Here is a 15,514-nt window from a genome sequence, read left to right as displayed (position 1 = left end):
ATTTTTGCCAAATTATTTATTTTATCCTACCTGCCCTTATGTCTGTATGCATACTTTCCACTTCCAATATTTATCTTAGGCTAATGATTTTGGTGACTCGGTGCTATTGCCAAGCTCTCCTTCAACACACTTTTGATTCTGGTTTTTGTCCATTATTTATCAAAATCTACACTTGTCAACTCATCTTGTCACTTATTTCTTTAATTAAATATGAAAAATCTTGGCTAAGAGCTAAATTTTCTAAAACAACAGATTATTTGAATACAAATTTTAGCAAAAATTTGAGTATGCTGACAAGCTGATGGAATGGATTTTTCTCCTAATTACAATGGTTTTTAAAATTACTTTAGCTCTATTTGCTAAAAGAACAAATTCTTTTAAATCCTTGCTAAGACAGTCAATGGGCTTCATCTATTCAAAAATGGAGTAGTTTCCCAGGTTTTCCTAAGAGTTTATAAAGTCCCTTTCTACTAACATCTGCCCTCCCTCCACGGTGCCATCAGTATAGACTGGGGGCAGTGGGGGTGGGGGGACTGAAGTCCAAGAAGCTGCCTTCTCACACACACAGACACACAAGTAGGGGCCAGCAAAAGAGCCATGTGCTATACTCCTGAGTTGAAATAATCAGGAATTACACTGTCTGCAGTGCAGTTACCAACCAAGTCATGTTTGGTAATGTTAAGCAATCAGGAGACAGTGTCACATTCTAGCTTCCCTATAGGGAGCTGCTTTTATCTCCTTATATTATCATTCCTTATGAAATTTCTTCAACTTATTCTTCTAAATTATACATAGGGAAGCAGCATATGGGGAAAATTATAGAGTTCCATGTTCTAATTCTGGTTCAAGCATCATTCACTGAGAATCGGTTTCCTTAGCCATACAATGGAGGCAATGATATTCACCCTCTCTCTCTAGGAAAGCTTTAAGAATAAAACAATGCAAAAGTGTTTGGTATACGATAAAGAACCACTGAAACAACTGTACATGTAACACTGATTTTTTTTTTCAACAAACCAGGAGTAGATGTACTCTCTTTTCTCAAGGAGTGAACAGCACTTTTCAAATCCTAATAAATGTCAAGGTTATAAAGGTAAAAATATCACTTGTAAAGTTCAGCATAAAGGTAAATAGGGTGGCTTACTAGCATCCACAAGAACTGCAAGTAATTTGAACCTAATAAATATCCTGAAAATATCCATAAGAAAATAGCTCATCATGTGAAAAAAAAAAGCCTCTTTTAATGTCATACTCTACTGGTTTCTTGGGCATGCCTAGTTTACCCTTTTCACTGTTTTATGATGCCACTATCTTCAGCAATAGAGTCTATCTAGTACACAAGTGAGCTTTGAAGTCAGACAGCCTAGATTCAAAGCCCTTCTCCCTACATATTTCTTCTGTGACTTTGGGCAAAGTACATAACCTCTCCATGCCTCAATTTCTTGAACTGTAAGATAGAAAAGGTCAATGCCTGCTGCATAATAAATGCAGATTAAAAGAAACAGTGAACATTAAACGCTTAGCACAGTATCTGATATACAGACACTTATACCATGACACAAATGCTAGTTATCAATATTGTTAGTAACGATTATTATGCTGCTGCTTCTCAGTCGCTCAGTCATGTCCGACTCTTTGTGACCCCATGGACTGGAGTCCTCCAGGCTCCTCTGTCCATGGGATTTTTCAGGCAACGATACCAGAGTGGGTTGCATTCTCTCCTCCAGGGTATCTTCCCAACCCAGGGTTTGAACCCATGTCTCCAGCATTGCAGGTGTATTCTTCACCACTGAGCCATCAGGGAAGCCCCAATGGTCATTATAATGGCTAATATTTATGATGCATTATTAGAACATATCTGTACATTAGGAATCTTCATAATCACTTTAATACTGAATGACCTAGTATATAAGCATGAGCAGTTCTGGAAGGGAGCAAGAGATTTCAGTGCAGGGAAATGTAAACAGGACAATTTCTCACCATTGGTTTGCTTTGAATAGGCATAAGTTAGTTACAATCATTTCCTAAGTGTCTTTTTTTTCTCTCTCGGTTGTCAATTAAATCATCCAGTGTGGCAGAATTCTCATAAACTTCTATTCTCTAAGTAGGATTTTGAGGTGCTCTACCTCAAAAAAAAGGCATAAGAAGATATCTAAAAGAGGTAAATAAAGGTATAAGTATATAAAATAAAGGTATAAGATATATAAAATAAAGTTTAAGTTAGTTAGAAGTTGGAAACACATTAACAATTATATATGACAAGTCACACAAGGCTTTTGAGCATAATGCCTACATTCTAAGTGACAATAGTCATAATGCAGGCAAAAGATGGCATCCACTTTTCATGATTTATAGATTCATGTGAAAACACGGTATCTCCTCCTAGGGACACTACTCCCAAATACATTAACACACATGGGTGGGGATCATAAACAACTAGTATGTATGGAGATTAGAGTCCTGCCCCTTCTTCCAAAAATTAAAAGGAACAAATACTGTTTCATAAATGTTCAAGTCCAGAAAAAGTACATATTTGAGAAAAAATAACCGTGTATGTTTATCACTAAAATAGTCATAGAAAAGTTTGTAGGAGGCATATTTCAATAATTCAAAACTGCTCTCAGTCCCTGAAAAATTATTTACTCTTTTTAATTTGTACTTCACTTGCTGCTCCCTGTACCTGCAATATTTGTCCATCCTCAACCAACTACTATTTTACTGGGTTAACTTCTCTTCATTCTTGACTTCTCAGTTGAAATGTCTCTTCTACTGGCAAAGCTTCTCAGACAGCCCTGCATTTCACCTCAGACGTGCATTTCCACACTATGTCTCACCCCTTATGTATCTGTATCCCCAACTAGACAGGAAGCCCGAGGACGGCAGGAGCTGTGTGCACACTGCCACCACTGCCTCCTGAGCACTTGACATGTGTCTGATCCTCTGTAGGCTCCTGTTTGACATGTGCTGAAAATCTTCAAATGCTCGCAAATTTTAGCATCACTTCCAAATTGCATCTAAGCAAATACGGTTATTATGTGCTTTGTAAATAACTTCACTGTTTGCTTTTTCAAATAAATATATAATATGCCATGTTGTGTGGTATAGTCTCCATTATGGTTTTATATTTTTCAATGCCAACAACCAAGAATCCTTTTAGTAAATACTTAAAAATAAGCAATCAGACTTAGCTTCATTTTTCTTTGCCAGGAAATAAGCTCAAAGGACTTTCAAGGGCACTTCAGCCATTTTTGCATTCTCAGATACCAAGGGAGACATTTACTTCAGGTTTTAGTCAGAAAATGCATGATGTAAAGGAAGGATGACTGGACCAGGAGGCAGACAAAAGGCCTGACCTGTCTTTTTCGTCTTAGCAAACTATGTAAACAGAAAGTCACTCAACTTCTCCAACTGTCTCACATGTCGTAGAATGATAAGACTGACTCAGGCAGTTTCTAAAAGGGAAACATTTATATGACATTAAAACAGAATACAGTCAACTAAGCAAAAACTTGTCAAGGAGCTGGTTGTTGGAATCTGGATTAAAACCAAGGAAACTGAGGATGAAGCGATATACTGAGGAGGAGGAGGTCTGACCAGTGGGACCTCCAGCAGAACAGGAGGCGGAGACTCGCTCTGGTCCTCACCGGCGCAGTGCACTGAGGGATGGGGGACCCAGTGATGAGGCCTGCTTCCAGGACAGGGGTACTTCCAACCCTGGGTGGCCAATCTCACCCCCTGTCTGTTTGACACTGTCTAAGTTCTCATTCACCCACTCAGGTCTAGTGTTAAAAGATTATGTTTGATTTGTTAATTCTAATCAAGGCTTAATAGATAAAAATTTGGACTCTAGAAACACACACACATACTAATTAATAATGTAGTTCACAGTACTATTGGTTAACGGGAAGCAATAACTGCTTCAGGCCCCGAGAGTTCTGCTGGACAGACACCTTCTTTCAGTGTACAAAGTTGAATTCTGCATGAAACCAGATCTGCATGATCTTAGCTTATAATACTATTATGCCAAGATTCTTTCCTCATTTTAGCTAGGTTTTTTTTTTTTTTTTTTTTTTTTGATGGGTTATTATCATGCAAACAAAAAGGAACATAAAGAACAGATTTTTCTTGGTGATTGCTTTGGACTAGTTTTCCCAGCAACTATTAACACAGATCTTTTCCTGTTCAGTGATATTCCATGATAAATGTGAGGATTCTCATGTATAGATGGGGGTAACGATGTGAGTTAGGAGACAAAAATGGACCATCTGGCCCTCTCCTCAGAGAACCATCAGCGATGTTGTAGTGCCCTTAGAGTCCAAAGAAAGTTACTTATTTGGAGGCAATTCTGGAAAGAATGAAACTATAGGAAATTAGGGGATATGACATGGGGAACATCTGAATAATATCCCCTCATCAAAAATCTGATCTTCAAGCCTGCCACAGGGACTAAAATCTCATAATAGGGTCAGATCTTTGAGTTTAAGGACTTAATTTCTAGTGAAATTTCAAAGTCTGATAATACTTAAATAGTAGTGGAACACATTTTAGCCATTTCCAGTCATTAATATAATAACATAAATGAGGATATCAGATGAGTCACTCCTTTAGCAAGATTCCATTGATTAGAGCACCAAATAATAAAATTTAGAATGATAGGGAGATAGAAAGAAGGAGGAAAAATAGCTCCAGGATAGAGTTGCCTATTCCAAAGACAAAATCAAGGTAGGAATACCTGAAAGGTGAATAAGAGTTAATGCAGGTAATGAGTACTGAAAAGGGGAAATGTCTACTTCCTAATTTTGGTAATGTTTGAAGAAACAGTCTCGACCTTGTAGCAACATTCAATACATTCATTCATTTAACAATTTATTAAGTACTAACATGCTCCAGGCACTGTTCTAGGTATTTAGAATACCAGCATTCACAAGAAGCTCTTAATAGGGAGGCAGTCTACAGCTGTAGGAACAGAAGCACATGCAAAATATGCAGAGGACATTATGGCCAAAGCTATACAAGCTTGGCTGAGATGGCAGGGAAAGTCTTTTTGAAAGAAGTGACATCTATCTAAATGATTAAAAAAAAGACAAAACTAAACACATGTGTAAGAACCCTCCAGAACTGTCTCTCAATGAAGACTGGATTGGAACTGATCTTCTACTGACCTTCACACGTGTGTATTTCAGAAGCCTACCATCTACAGCAATGAAAGTGATGGTGTATGGACAGGAAAGACACTAGAATCTTGAGAGGATATGAGATCTCTGAGGGCTTTAAATGAAAAGAAAAGTAAGTTAAAACAAAATCCAATGAAGTTTTACAATTCCAAAGTTACCAGTATCCTAATATTATCTTTGAGGATAATATTCTTCAGTTTTACAGGCTTTTGGTTGTATAAAGTTGAACTATATTCTAGAATGTCCAACTTAATAAGGATGAAGACATATATAATAGTATGATAATGAAGTAAGTTATTCCATAGAGTATTTGGTAGTGTTTCCTAAAAAGTGTACCTCTGAATCCAAAGTCTCCAAACGATTACCTCTTTTTCATTTTTCAAGATACTTTCCTCTAAGTCAGTTGATGACTGTGGACCCTAATTTATAAATAAGATAAAAGCAATATTTTAACAATATAGTAGCCTGAATTTAGGCACAAATGCTTTTTTACTATTTATTATAGGATGATTTGCCTAGTGATGTGATTTGAAATGATTAGTTTATCTTGCACATGAATCTCCTAGCCCTTAAATGCCAGACCTCTCTCAAAAAGAAGCTTTAGGAAAGAAATGTCTCTGTTTTGGAGGAGAAGTGGTCCCGAGAAAGCTAAAGAAGCACAGACAAAGGACATAAGATCACCTAGGGACCTGCCGATAACCAAAGCAACAGTTCAACAAGGAAAACAGGGAAAATATCAATAGTAAACTCTTCAAAAAAACTGAAGTAGCTGGGGAGGAAACTGGAAGGTGAAACATGGGTTCAGCTATTATAAGGAAGGTGAACCTATAAAACTGTACAACCTGAGATTGACTTGAATTGAATGTGGGGGGGACAAATGGGCGTGTGCCAATTATTAACCTATCACCTCTCGGCTAGAAACCCAGCCTTCCTCCTTAAGGTATTGAATCCACATTTTACAACGGCTCGCTTTTGCCAGCTGGTCAAAATGGGGCATCAAGAGACCTGCAACTCTGGGATAAGAAGCAGCAGTTGGCATTCTTCTGCACATTTGTTTTCTTTTTCCATGTGGCAGAGAGAAGACTGAGATCATACAGGGCACAGTGTCCCCCACAGCATTCTCTGAAGCATTGCCCACCCCCAGGCCAGCCTCGGGTTTCTGTGAGGAGACCCCAGAGTTCTTCACCCCAGTAGAATACAGTGTATTGTGGGCAGTCATGCCCTTCTGTCTGAGGCTACAATCTCAGCCTTACGGGGATCTCCCCCTAAATTCCCTCCTGATTCACTAACCCTACAATCACAGAGATGGTAGCTAGCTTCTGCAGTTGCTAACTCTGTTATTCCTTCAAATTTTCTTTACTGTTTTTATCAAATTAACAATCACTATATTTTCCCTGCTCAAAATATTACTGTAGATTTTGTCTTCTTACTGGACCTGACTGATACAAGGTCACACTTATAGTCAAGAGTCCCAATTTCCTAGTAGCTTTTCTTCACCTATAATTCAGAATGTCCAATTTCTACAATGTCCAACACTAACACCACCACAGCTAGATATTTCTGAGATCCACAGACTGTCTTATACAGACTCACCAAAAAGTATACTCCCGGTGACATCTCTTTGGCATTAACCGATGCAGGGAGTATCAAACAACAGGGAGCCAGACTTCACTGGGGACTGCCACTGGACCTGCATATAATCAAAGTCTGGAGAATTCCACGCCAAAGCACAGCAGGGGTCCTGTCTTGTTCCATTCGAGGAAAAGACTCGCAAAGCAATGATGCTGGAGTCCTCATGTTTTACACAGATTTTAGGGAAATTGCGTTTTATGATGGCTTCTTTTGTTTTCATCCCTCTTCTACTCAGTCTCCATAGGATTTAGACACGTGTGCAACAGGAAAACTGAACAAGTGATGGACAGCATGTTGAACTTGAGGCTGGCTTTGTTCTTCTGTGGCCAAGGTTCACTTTTTACAACAGATTCGTCCTTATTTTCCCCTCAGAACAAGTTCTTCTAAAACTGCTCTCAATGCATAGAAAAAGTGCCCACCCCAATAGTTTCCCAGACCAATTACATTACATTTGCATTTTACTTAGAACCCCTCCATACTTGTAAAACTGTACAGAGATGTAGAATAGTATGGCTTAGTAGTTCAATAGAATTTGAATATAACATGAGAGAGGACAGAGAAGAAAGGAAGAGGAAGGAGATAAAGTCACTTAACTAAAAAGGACTTGTTTATGAGTTCTACAACTAACAGTTATTTATTATTTATAAATAATATAAACAGGAAGCAATGTGTATTATTTATAAATAGATTAATTCAGAGGATAGACTGGGATGAGGAATAAGGGCAGATGAATCTAAAAGCAGAGGATCCCTTATCTCTCACCTGTCTTTCTAAAGGACAGAGACTATACAGAATCTAGGCTAATATTGACAAAAGACATTAAATTTCTTTTAGAAAAAATGTCCTATAACACAAAACAAGATAGAGAAAGTCATCCTTTTCACTTAATTTGATTTTTAAAACATAACATTGAACATAATCTCTATTCTGGCAAAAAACGATGAGTTTGATTTTCAATGGATGCAATTCATGACTTTCTCATCAATTTGTAAGAAAAATGACTATACCTTCCAAAGATGATATATAAAAATTCAATATACAAAAACATCAAAATAGGAAGCTGTTGTTAAATGTAAATGGATGAATTCTTTCTGGGATGAAACTGAAATAATCTTTCTATATATGTCAGTTCAGTGTATTTTCTAAGATGCATTTATATAACTGATACCTTTTTTTCTAACAGTCGCATTACTTTAATTCTTAAGTGTAGATCACTGTCCCTATTGAATGAAAAAACATGCATCTATTTACATCTTATGTGTATTTAACATTTATACAACTTAAGAAGCAAAAACATACTCTAGTTGGTTTGTTTAAGTGAATATTTTTAAAATATACATTGTTAAGGAACAAAAGATATCTTCATTTACTCAGGTGCAGTGTAATATTAATAGATTGCACCCAGGACAAAAAAGAAAATTCACAGTCTCTTGTTGTAAAGATATACTTCTGAACCGGTATGTAAGAAAAATAGGAATTTGAGGTAATTATTCATAAGGCAAAAACATAGCTTACCTACTTGTGGAACTGAAAAGTTTCAAAAGATTTGTAACCTCTTCTTCCTAACTTCCCAGGTGACTGTGGTCCTAGAACTGAATTGTGATCCTTGCCTGTTTTCTATTCTACAACCAAAGGGTTAACAAACTCTATGCTTTAACCATCCCCCCAAACAGATAGAGAAAAAAATGGCTTTATCAGAAAGAATGTTACAGGAAGAGGAAGAAAACATGTACCTCAACTGTCTATTTTATGAATACAGTCCACCCTCCACATCCTTGGATTCCACATGCTTGGATTCAACCACCTGCAGATCACAAATATTACAGAAAAAAATTCAGAAAGTTCCAAACAGCAACATGAATTTGCCACATTCCCCACAACTGTTTATTCATAAGAAACAGTTTATTTACATAGCATTTGCATTATATTAAGTTGTCCAGAGATAATACTTTAGATCATCTCTAGATAACTCAAGCTAAAAAGTATCACTCTTTTATCTGAGAACTTGAGTATCTGCAGACTTTTGTATCCCAGAGGTCACAGAACCGTTCTTGAATACTGAGAGTCAGCTTCATACATTTTTGATTTTTCACTGTCTTTAAATTTTTTCTTCAGTTTCTCCCTCTCAATCCCTGTTCCCACCTCTTTCACCCAATTTCTGGTCATTTGTTTTTGCTACAATAGAATGTGCGTTGCTGAAATGTTAGGAAATGGTGGTGATACAATGAGAGTGTATTAGTTTTCTGTTTGCTGCCGTGACAAATGACCACAAACTGGTAACTTGAAAACACCAGAAATCTGTTCTCTCACAGTTCTGAGGACGAGAAGCGCAGAATCTAAAGCACCCGCATAGCCACTCTCCTCCTCCAGGCCCTAGACGGCCCCGCACGCTTGGTCTCTTCCCGCTCTGGGGGCCCCTGGAACTCCTTCGCGTGCGCATCCATCACCCCTCCTCCGCCGCCTGCCCTCAGCAGTCCGCCTCCGGTGTCGAGCGCCTCTTTCTCCTTCTGCCTGTCTTCTCAGGGTGTCCCTTGTCACTGGATTTAGGGCCTACCCGGAAAACCGAGGATGATCTCCTTACCTCAACATCCTCAATTTATTTACAGCTGTAAAAACTCATTTTCCATTTGGAAACTACAACAATTTCAGGATGTGCTGACTTGCCTTTTTGGAGGTCATCATTCAATCCACTACCAATGTCAGAATAAGGAAGTGAAAATAATTGATAGAAATGATGTATTTGTGTGTGACAAACATTATTAAAGTCATTGTTACTTATATAATCGATCGAAATTTGATGAGTCTAGAGGAGAATAAAATGAACATGTACTAAAGAGCTACTGTGTACCAGAAAAAGGGCGAATCCAGGTTTTCTATAGCCAGAGGACCTATTTTTTTAGAAAATAATATAAAATTATAAATACAAAAGTAGAAGTGAAACTAAGTACATATTTAGAATAAGGAAAGGGTTCATAACAAATTACAAAGTTTCTAAAGGCTGACATATACCAAGAACATAATAAAATCCAGAGAACAACATAGCACTTTTGCATTATTAATTACCACTTCTATGTACCCTTTCCCTATATTCTGGTGTGAATTCTTTCTCAGAGAGAGAACAGCATTTGTTCAGATTTTCTCCTTTGAAATCAAGAACAGGATCCAGATGAGCAATGATATCTACCAAAGTCAGGTATTCACCAGGGAAGTGGGTAGACATGGAGATGGTGATGAGCCAGAACCACCGACAGGCCCAGGACCACCACCTACAGCACGATCTGGGCTTCCTCTCCACATCCCTAAAGTAGACGCTGACGCTGAAAGGAGTCTATGCAAGTGAAGGCCCTGAAACTTAAGCTCTGTGGGTTTCATCTTAAATTCACTTTTTAAATCAGGTACTATATATATTTTAAGAATTACTTTAAAAGTTTAAATGGTTGCTTAAATTAGTTTGAGATATAGGATTACAAATAAGACATGATAAATATTATTTCCAAGTTAGGGCTTTGTAAAATTTGAATCACATGCATTCAGTCTAAGAAGATATGATTAGATTTGGCATTAACCAGTGAAATCTACTACAGAAATAATTAAGATCACTTCCCTTACTAATAAATAACCAAGGGCAAAGTTTATACCTCGACATATAGGAATTTGCATATATGCTTTAAATACAGTACTAGTTTTATTTAACACTGAATAAACATCAATCAGAATGCCTGTGTACAAAAACAAAGAAATGCCCATTTGCAAATAACCTTTTCCCTTTTTCAAAAAAAAATTACCTACGTACCATAAATGTGATCACACAGTAAGAAAATAAGTATTAAGAATAACAAAATGGCATTTAAAGTACTGTCTTACAATAGTTCACTTAAGCACGTAAGGTGCACAATGCAGTTCCTAAGAATAAACTAGTAGAATAAAATCTGTTTTATGCTTAAAAAAAATAAAAGAAATGGCATTCTAAGATACAGCTGCATAGACTACATGATGAATATTCAACATATGAGAAACTGACAAATTTATCTTCACTCCATCATTAAGCATTTTTGTGACAAGCTGTGTATTCATCGCATTAGGGGTCTTTTTTGTGTGTATTCTTTTTGTTTAATGCTTGCTCATGCCCTTTCCTGACATCCTGCAAGACTAGTCTTTTCTTTTCTTTTCCAAATTTCTGATTGCTCATATTGTTAGAAACTCATACTCAGAGAACTCTTTTCAATGACAGGAAGACAGAACCTTGGTCGAAACTCTTTATTCCATCATCAAAAGCTTGATCTAATAGTTTTTCCCTCAGCCAACAACAAAAAAAGGTATCAGAAATAAATGTAAGGTTTTCATTGGCAAATATATATTCTTAATCACATTTGCTCACTAGAATTTCACTTCCTTTATAACTTTCATATTACCCCTAATTCAAAGAAAGATAACTGCTTATTTTATATCAAAGCCTACCACTTCAAAGATTTCCACTTCTCAAAGTAAATTATTCTTTTCATACATCTTTTACTGCTGTATACAAGACATAGCATTTGATGGGGGGGGGCGGGGGGGGCATACTTCATCCAGTTTTAGATCACTCATTGAAATGACATTCATCTAATAGCTCACCGAGAAAAAAAAAATCAATGTCCAAAATGAATTCCTACTGTTAAGCTGGGAAACAACAGAGGTAATAGGACTAAACTTTGATCTATAGAAACTCTAGTACACCACCCTCAGTAAGAAGCTTGCAGTAAGATTTTTCAGTGAATTCTTGAAGTTTGACAAAGCTGTGCACTAGAAGATTTCACAGTTCCTTTCCAAAATTTGACAAGAAAGAATACTGTTCATGTAAAAATAAAATCTATATGGAAGTACATCATCAGGATAACATTAGAGCTGTGGCTCCTTCAAATATTATGTATTCAGTGACTTTATGTATTTCACTGTCTCTGAGTTCATAACCAAACGTAAATACATGTTAACACATTTTCAATATTCATAAGCTAAGGGCTTGTGTTATCAATAATGGTCCAGCTACTCCCTTCATACTCCCAAGCATCTCAATTATATTGCATACCAAGAGGTAGCCTTAAGAATTTATGCAGGCTAACAGTTTTTAAAAATCAAATTTAAGTATGCTTTAGAGTTAGGATAGCCAAAGGTCTCACTTTCTTGAAATATTTATTCTAGAAGAGATTTTGTTGGACACAAGACAAAATATGTAAACAGGTGACTGAGCTCAAAATTATACTTGCATAGTGTTCATAACAAAGTTAAATAGGAAACTGCATTGCCTACCAATATAAATAGCAGTGACCAGTAAATAAAATAGATAAATGTCAGAAATGCATGTTTGTCTAAACAACGATGAGTGTGAAATGGCATGTTTTTATCATAAATATCCAGCAACACAACAGCCTGTTTCACTGAACACCAAACAGAATCTACTTACTTTGTTAAAACAAATGTGACAATCAATGCAAAGTGATTTTTCAAATGACACTGATTTCCCATTAATAATGCACATTCATGAATAAGACTGATATAAAAATCTTTCCATTTATATAAAAATGCATATCAAACACGTTTTTGTAAGTATGTCTAATCAGACTTTGATTTTCAAGAATTTAAAGGATGCACACTCGCCTACTGTCCTGAAAGAGGAAAGATTTTTTTCCCTTAAAATTACTGTTACAATAAGAATTCAACTAACAATACTCTATCAGAAATGGAACAATAAATCCTGGCTATCTGAGAGTTTCCTAGAAAGTCATTTTTTTGATATTGACTTATTACTGAACAATATTTTTCAAACATTAGGTTATTTTATTATTATAGAGTAAAAATTATTGTACTGTTGAAATCTATCTGATTTATGTTCCTAATGTATTGATTTCTAATTAATTAAGATTTTACTGACTGAAGTCTAAAGTGGGCACTTGAATCATAGTATGCGTTTATGCCCCAATTGGAAGGGTTACTCTAGTTTGAAAGTTTGGTTTTAATCATTCAATAATAAGATATTGCTATGATAACAAGTTATCATCAGCTAGCATCTTGAGACATAATTTTTTCAGTGTTCTAGAAATTTAACTGAATACTAGAATCAGAAGACTCACAGCTACAACTGGATGTTTTTATGCTTTATTTCACCTTACATTCATCCACATACACACATCCTAGAGCCTCTTCCAAACTAAATATATTCTCTAAATAAAAGAAAGGTAGGGAATGTGTCCTAAACAAAACAAAGATGAAGTGACAATAGTGCTGAAAATTGTGATTCAGATTAGTGAAATGTGCTAAATATGGGTACCAAACAAGTTTTAAGCCATCTGTTTTGGCCACTTCTTTCCTAGGAAGAGAGTCTCACTCTCTCTCTCTCTTTCTCTCTCTCTCTCTCTCTCACACACACACACACACACACAATATGACTATCAGGTATCAAATGCTGAATATAGGATACATTCAATCCTCACAATATATTGATATTTGACCTCCTATTAACACAAGCATTGCATAGAAATAGTCAAATATTTCAACATCACACTTGACCAACAACATTAAATCTCTGTAATCCTATTAAGAATCAGGAAATAAAGTATTTTATTAAAGAGCTCAAGGAAGCAAAAATAGAGGTCAAAAGCTGTGTACAAACTCTGTATTTTTAAATATCATTCAGTGACTACTTATTTCAGCTTCAGGTAGAATTCTGTTAAGGATAGATTCCGTTTTTCTAGTTCACAGTAGATTAAAAGCAGAAAATTAGAGAAGAGGAAAAACATGTGTAAGACACAGAAAAGTCAGCTGATTAAAGACATAAATATATATAATAGGATATCAAAAATCACTATGTATATACATATTTATGTATATATACAGTGAAACAACAAAGAATCTCAGTGGTCATTAAATTTGAGGAGATAATGACTCAGCAGCCCCCCAAACTAGTAACAGTACCTACTATATAGTATATATGGGTGATGTTTCATCACCTACAAGGGATTTAATTTGGTTCATTATACTTGCTGTAAGTAGATAAATCAGTGATTTTTAGTGAAAATTTTATGCAGAAAATGGCTTAAAAAATATAGTCTGACAATAGAGCCAAATTTTTGTTATAAAATTTGTTTACGAAGAATATTATATTTATTGGTGATAAGTATTCATTAATTGCTATATCAACTTAGTGTTTTTAATATTGCATTCTTTATTACACAAGCATATACAATCTCATGTACCTACTTTGCATCATGGACTATACTGTGAAAACTGAGAAAACAAAAGGATATATTAATACCTTTGAACCTATCTAGAAAAATATGAAATGAATTCATGTCAAGCAAACAATCAGTCTGATTAATGAGCCCCAAACCAATGAAGCTGCACTGTTTCTGAAATAAAAAATAAGAGCATAAAGGAAAACCAAATTTACAAAAAAAGGAAAAAAGAGTGGGATAATTTGCCTCCAAGTGTGGCAAAAAAGGATAATAACATATTGCATACACACAAAGAAGATCCGCATTACATGAAATTCATATTACATAAAAAAGGATAACAGAAGGAAGAATAGGAAGAAGGGAGGAGATCCAGTATCTTAGTACAGAAGAAAACAACCCAGAATCATGCCCTTCTTAAATGGAAGGCGTCAGGGAACTAGGAAATCTGATCTATAGAGAAAAAGACTGTGATCATGGTGACCTAAAGATCAGCCTTCAGATCTCCTCTGAGAAAAAGAAAATAACTACCAATGGATACTCTGGCTTAAAAAAAAAAAAAAATTTGCATTTCTATTGCGAAGTACATAACCGTAAGTGTTTGGCTTTAGGAACAAACAAAAAATTCAACTACTGTGAAATGAGGTACTCATAAATAAATAACCTTGCATAAGTATTAGAAATTGGCCTGTGAAACTGGAAGATGATTCAAGTGTTTTCTTTAATCTTTTCCCCATCTCTAATAATTTCTTTCCTTTCCTTTTGTCCTTTGTGTAGAGGACAAAGCCTGTCAAGATTCATGTCTGCAACACAAACACAACCATCTCCCCTCTAGGTCCCAACCCAACTGTAAATCCATCATTTCAAATGACAATTCCATAGGAAATCAATATCTTGAAAGGAAGACTGCTTCAACTACTGCAGCATGGACTGCTGGCACAGGCAGTGAATTCAAGAAAGCAGACCTATTTGTATCTGCTGCTCACTCGAGCAAAACTGATTGCAGGTAACTTCCTCAAAGAGGAGCTGGAGGAGCTATTCATTTCTTGTTGTTTTTTTTTTTCAACTTACTCCTGTATTCTGGATCTAATAACAGTCCTAGGTTATAAATAGCAGCAGGAGATAAACAAGCACCCTGGCCCACTCACAATGCTAAATAATAACTCCACCTATTGTCTAAAGGTCGATGCCCCTTCCACTTAACATCTTAATTTTTTCATATTGCACGTTACTGACAGTGGCTGTAAGTCACTGATGTTACATCTTAGGATATACCATCCAAAAAACTGTGTTAACATCCCAACTCATGAATTTTCCTTAAAAACTGTAACCAAATACAAACTAAAACTTTAAAAGCTTAAAACCTGAGATTTTTCCTGCTTCCAATGTTTTTTTTTTAAAAATTACGTATTTGTAAAATACTTGACTTTTAATTTTTTAAATTTTTTCTGAGTATGTACAATACATAGTAATTGGAGAAAAAATTAAGACTCAGAAGGGGAA

At 35.9% G+C, this 15,514-nt stretch overlaps 1 long non-coding RNA gene across 1 annotated transcript in view; it reads right to left on the bottom strand.

Moving 5' to 3' along the window:
* LOC145511090 (uncharacterized) overlaps positions 1 to 15,514 on the bottom strand; it is a 704,343-nt gene that overhangs the window by 603,008 nt on the left and 85,821 nt on the right. The window lies entirely within an intron of this gene.

The sequence above is a fragment of the Giraffa tippelskirchi genome, chromosome 6, assembly GCF_054371585.1.
Source record: "Giraffa tippelskirchi isolate mGirTip1 chromosome 6, T2T-mGirTip1v1.2.pri, whole genome shotgun sequence".
NCBI classification, from domain to species: domain Eukaryota; kingdom Metazoa; phylum Chordata; class Mammalia; order Artiodactyla; family Giraffidae; genus Giraffa; species Giraffa tippelskirchi.
The sequence above is the reverse complement of the archived record's forward strand: the minus strand, read 5'-3'. Positions and strand labels throughout refer to the sequence as shown.